Below are 6,175 nucleotides of genomic sequence, written 5' to 3'. Positions count from 1 at the left end.
TTGTTGATATCCGCGCCTCGACTTTGGCTGGTCATAGTGGAGAGTAGCATAGACTAGTTACTAGTCTATGTTACTAGTACCTTCATAGTGGGTAGTGTCATATAGTATATGCATAATTTGGCAACGAGCGCTCTCTATATGTACCACCTTTTTTCTTTAATTACATCTTGTTAGTTTTGCTCCATGGTGCAATCCATCGATACTACTACTGTACAAATGTATACATTTTTTAAAAGGCTAGAGGGCGGTGCAGTCTTGATTGGTCCTTTTCATGAGAGGCGAGGGCCTTTGTGATTTGACGGCTCATTACTGCTGGAAGGCGGGGCCTTGTGATTGGACTGCTCGTATAAATGTGCCGACGACCTGAGGAGGAGAAAAGAACCATGCGGTATACTCAAGTTTTCCACTGGAGTACAACGGAGGAGCACGAAACACGGCAGCCCAGTGCCATATCCTCTACTCTCTACTCTTATTATATATTACTAGCAAGAGGCATTGTTCTATTGGCGATAAATAATGATCTAATTTGCTAGTCATCTCATTTAGCATTGTTCTATTCATGCCTCACAGAGAAGGTAACACGTGCGGCGAAACACTCGAAGCAAAATAAGAAACACAGGAGCAAAAGAAGAAGGAGGATTATCATCCCAAAAAAAGAAGGAAGACACACACACAAGTCTGGGGCGCTGCTCTCACTACATGAAGGGTTGCTGGCCGCGGAGTCGTAACTGCTTCTTCATCGCCTCCACGACCTCCATCTCCTTGCGCGTCTCCTCCGCCATCTTCTTCATTGTGTCCATGACGTGGGATTTCTCGACATGAGCCTTCATCATCTGTTCCACGGCCGCATTACGTACCTTGACAGCAGCCGGGTGCTCGATGCGGAGCTTCGCCAACTCCTCCTTCTGTTCCATGACGTGGGCCTGCAACATCTTCATCGAGGAACTACTATTCTCATGCAGCTTCTTCCAGCCGGCGTTCTCCTCCTTCAGCAGGTCGAGCTCGTGGCAGAGCTTCGCCTTGTCCTCCTGAAGTTGCAGGATTTTGCCGGTCGCCTTCTTCTCCGAGGTAATGCTTTTCTTCAGCAGCATCACCAAGCCGGCGGTCAACTCCCCCTGCTCATTGAGCTCAGCGGGCATGTCGTCGAGGCTCTCCTTTAGCAGCTCCACTAAGCCGTGGATGAACTCCTTCTGCTTATTGAGGTGCTTATTGAGCTGATCGAGCATGCTGTCGAGGGATAACGACTCCAGCGCTGCCAGCTCGGCATGTTCGCCTCCGCGTCTAGGGCGCTCCTGGGAGCCATCGCCTGCCCGTGAGAGATCTTTCGAGGTCTCTGCGTGGCGGCGAGCCCTCTCTTTTTTCCGCAGCCTTGGTTGCCGCTCCCTTGTTACGAGTAGTACTCGACCTAGAGCTCTGCACACCGGCCATGGCAAGGACGGACGAAGGAGGATTTATGAGGAGGAAGGTAGAGTAATTTTCGGTTAGGTAGTTCCCCTTTTTATAACCTAAGTACTAGCACTAGTACTAAAACATGCATTGTGGGAACACATTCAGGTTTGGTATGTACTGGTAGGTGTGAGCAGGCTTGCACTTAATTGTAGCACTAGTACTTTCGAATGTGATGGGAACAAGGTAAAGATTAATTGATGGTTTTTGGTTTCGAGGCCCGAAACGGCTCCCGATGAGTTTAGTGGAACATAAATTTCAAGTAGACTACACTGCTCAGATGCGTAAATATTATGTTACTGTCAAAAATTGGCACAAAATACGAAGGAGACCAATGGAAGTACTACTAGCAACCCATGATTTAACTACTTGCATGCGCGCAGTGGAGTAGTAATGTCTTTCTTCCACCCTCACGTCCACTCAATTTGCATGTGCTGTATTAATTGAACATCAATGAAGTGAAGGACTTTACACGTGTCAACTTATCACATGGGGTGGATCTTGGTACAAAATTGCGTCCGCCCGTGTACCCGCGTGTGCGTGCGAGGGAATGAGTGCGTGCGTGGCATGCGTGCACATCTTCGCTTCGTGCATGTACCGCCAGTGTGGCTCAGGGAGGACGAGTACATTCTTCTGGAACCAGCAGCACGTCACTATGATTAATCCACACAAGGATGTCGTGACAATGCCTCCACATGTGCCACGTGGCTTCATGAACTGTAAGAGAGACACCGTGTAGCGTGCCATTGTGTTTTGCACATACTCGAAGTACTAGTAAGGTACACGTGCATTGCACGCGTCAGATTTTGCAACCAAATTATGAATAAATACCACACTGTAGCATGTAAGCTCTAAGTCATATATGCCTGATGTAGACCTTCATTTAATTCTTATAGTTCATCTCATTCAAAATCAATTAGTTTTTATAAAAAACCTAGGGCCTCTTTGATTCGTAGGATTTCCAAAATGCGGGAATAGGAAGAACATGGGATTAGAGTGGAATGTTATGATACGGAAGTTATGATACGGAAGATTCTAGAACAAAGGAGAACCACTGTTGTTTTGAGATTTGTGCATTATGCTTAAGTTCAACCATGGAGTCTGCTAGATTGTACATGTGGCAAAATCCGGTGGGGGGCTAGAAGATGGTGCGAGGGGCCGAGTGAAGGGAGACTATGAAGGAGTGCACAACTGCGAGATCGATATTTAGAGAGAGGGGCGAGAACGTGCGCTGTTGCGCGCAGTGGCGGAGCCATGAAAAATGTCCCATGAGCTAGGGGGCCAAGCATTGCTAATCCTTTACGAGTAGGGCCAATTCATCAACTTAAACCATTTTTACATGCAATTGTCTAATGATCACTTTCATATTAGCCTCGATATATAGTGATGTTAGGGCGGGGGGGGGGGGGGCAGGGCCCTTGCTGCCCCCTGTCTTCGCCATTGTGCGCGCGTCTGAGAGATGAACCGGGAGGCATGGATGATGAGAGGGGGGGCGTTGGATATATAATTAATGTGGGTGTATTAGCTATATATGTAATCCTATATAGAGAGGTATAGATTGATCGATGTGGACGTGGGAAAGAGGGTGAGACCTCACTAGATATATAGATTGATCGGTTTATGTGGAAAACTATGAAAGACCTAGCTATACACACACACACACATAGATGAACATCGATCGTTGCGCATGCATGTGAGAGATAAAGAATGCCCGATATGATGGAGAGGGGGATGTGTGTGTGCCTTCATGGGAGACCGACCTGAAGAAAAAGATTGCATGTGTGCGATGGATAATGCCGACTGGTAGTGTGTGTGCATGCATGCACGAGAGAAAGTTAGTGGTACAATTATAAAGAGAAGACAAATGTGTGGGTGTAAAAGACTAGGTGAGGTCATAATCAATGTAAAGTTGAATTCAAATATTTGAATAAGAGATCATGATGTTTGAAACCCATGCATGCATGAATATAACGGAGATCTGCGCGGTGTGGTTTGGAAACAAGCATGTTGTAATGTATACACATTGAACAAGGTCAGACTGGTTTGAATTTGAGATACTGATGGCAGACATCGTTTGGCCACATTGCATCCGTGCATGGACACACTATTCTAATTGGAGATGATGGGTGGCTTTCGCATCACATATCTATATCTATACCCCTCTATATATATATATATATTATATTATATATTTTTATATAGTGTGCGGATAACTTTAACTTTGAAAGATGGTCGTTGGATGAGGCCAATCCGATGGTGCAGAGCTGGCAAATTTGAGCACTACTGGCCGTTGGATATCATCTAGATTCCACCAGATTTTGCCACATGTACAATCTAGAAGACTCTATGGTTGAACTTAAGCATAATGCACAAACCTCAAAACACAAGCACTTCTTCTTTGTTCTAGAATCTTCCGTATCAAAATTGCCCAAATGTTTTTCTACATGATTTGTTTTTACTTTATGCCTTACAATGCACAATTCCATGAATCTTAAAATAGATTAGCTTTCTTATAAAAACTAGATGATTTTGAATGAAATGAACTATAAGAATTAAACGAACATCTACATCATGCATATATGACTCAAAGCTTACATGCTATAATGTGGTATTTATTCATAATTTGGTTGCCAAATCTCATGCCTGCAATGCACGTGTACCTTACTAGTCTAAATGGTGTCTCTGTGTGTGTTGTGCGTGTTAAACACATTGTACGTAGTATATCATACTAGTCTAAATTGTCTTTTTTTGGGGGTACACGTTAAGCTTGTTCTCCCGAAATTTCAAGCCGCGCCTTGTTATGCCGAAATCTCAAGCTAGCGTATTTGTCTATCGTGCTGCGAAACTTCCGCCTCTTCAACCCGCGCCTTGTTACCCCGAAATATTTAAGATAAATCTTTGTCTCGTTGTGCTCCGACAACTACCTCCATCTCAACCCGCGCCTTGCTATTCCAAAATTACAACGCGCACGAAAACTCCCACCTCCTGTGAAATCCCGACACGCGAAATGCCCGTGATACCCCTGAACCGAAAGAACTGCCTCAAATCGGTGGGGGTACTTTCGTAACTTACCCCACATTTCGGACAAGCGCGTCCCTAAGCCATGGTTCCCCACTCCCATCCCATCCGCCCACCCATTCGTACACCGAGGCCGGGAAAACTCGCGAAGCCCCACAGCCTCCTCCGTCCGCGACCCAGCCGGAGCCTCTTCCCCGACGACGTCGTCCACAGCAACACCTCAACGTCCCTCATCCACCGTACCGGATGAGGATCCGTCATCGATCTGGTCATCCCGCTGGTTCAGCCACCCCGTCCTCCACCTCCAAGGAGTTGCCCCGACGTTCCCCTCGTCTTTCGCGCCACCTCCATTCCCACACCGCCGTCTTCACCTGCACCACCGGAAGAGCATCATCATCACCGTTTCCTCGGATGAAGCTGCGGCCTAATCGGCACCACCAAAGAGGTTGTACACTAATCGCCGCATTTTCTTCTTGATTCGATCTCACGGTGCTGTCGGCGCTCGGTCCCGAGCTGACACGGCGCGGCTCCATCCATGGCGGCATCGCCGGCCACTTCCTCCACGACGTCTCTCCCTCGGCGGCGATGTCCACATCAGTAGGAGCTGCTGCTGCTTTAGCTCTCGCTCACGCTGCTGCTTTGCTCTTGCTCTCGGTCCCCTGCCTGGTTTGCTCTTGCTCGCGCTGCTGCTCTCGCTCTCGCTCTTGCTTGCGATGCTGCTCTGATTTAGCTACACTTTAGTCGACTGAATTGACTTTTGGGTTAGTCGATTTTCAGGGGGTGGGGTGGGGGGGGGGGGGGGCTCGCCGGAGTTAAGGAAGAACCGGCCGCAGCGGGGAGGGGGGCTCGCCGGAGAGGTACCCCACTATCTATCTTAGGGTTCAGGGTGGGGGCGGTGGTGGGGCGGTGGCGTGGGAATCGCCGGAGAAAAAGCTCGGCGGGGGGGGGGGGGGGGGGCTAGAGGGATGGCCGGGGCGGCGGCGGACCGGCGGTGCAGAGTGTTTTCAGGGCGGGCGGGGCGGCGCACCGCCGGCCGCGGGCGGCGGGGGGGGGGGGGGGGGGGGCTATTTGGACGGTGGTGGCTGGCGGCTCAGGGGGGTGGAGTTTGAAGATGAACTGCGGGCCCTTGGTTTCGTATCCAACGGCTGCAAAATCGACTGACAAGAGATGAAAAATCCAGTCGACTGACGTGTAGCCTCACCTCTAGTGCGTTCAGTTTCGACAGTAAAATTCGGTTTCGACAGCAAAATTCAGTTTCGACAGTTAAGTTCAGTTTCGACAGTTAAATTCAGTTTCGACAGTTAAGTTCAGAGATGAGCGGCTGATGTATACATCTAGCACTTTGTGGTTATGTATTTTACGTCATCTATTGGAGATGCTATTATAATTCCACTCAGGTTAACATTGTCTCTCTTGTCCTGCTTCAGCCTCGGCGTCGTACAACTCACCGGAGCTGCTCCAACGACGAAACCCTCCATCACAGCGGAGCAGTACCTCGGGCTCCATCTCCAGACGCCTAAGATCTTCTTCCCCTCCTCCGACAGCCATGTCAGCCGGAGCATCCTCACCGGCCAACCCAATCACGCAGAGATCGACATGGCTTCGCCAAAGAGGTTGTACACTTGTTGCATATATTTTTTACTCTACATGTTATATATATTGTCCACTGAGCACACGGAGTAATGGGAAATACGATTATTTTATCCTACTA

The sequence above is a fragment of the Aegilops tauschii genome, chromosome 4, assembly GCF_002575655.3.
Source record: "Aegilops tauschii subsp. strangulata cultivar AL8/78 chromosome 4, Aet v6.0, whole genome shotgun sequence".
In the NCBI taxonomy this organism is placed as follows: domain Eukaryota; kingdom Viridiplantae; phylum Streptophyta; class Magnoliopsida; order Poales; family Poaceae; genus Aegilops; species Aegilops tauschii.
The sequence above is the reverse complement of the archived record's forward strand: the minus strand, read 5'-3'. Positions refer to the sequence as shown.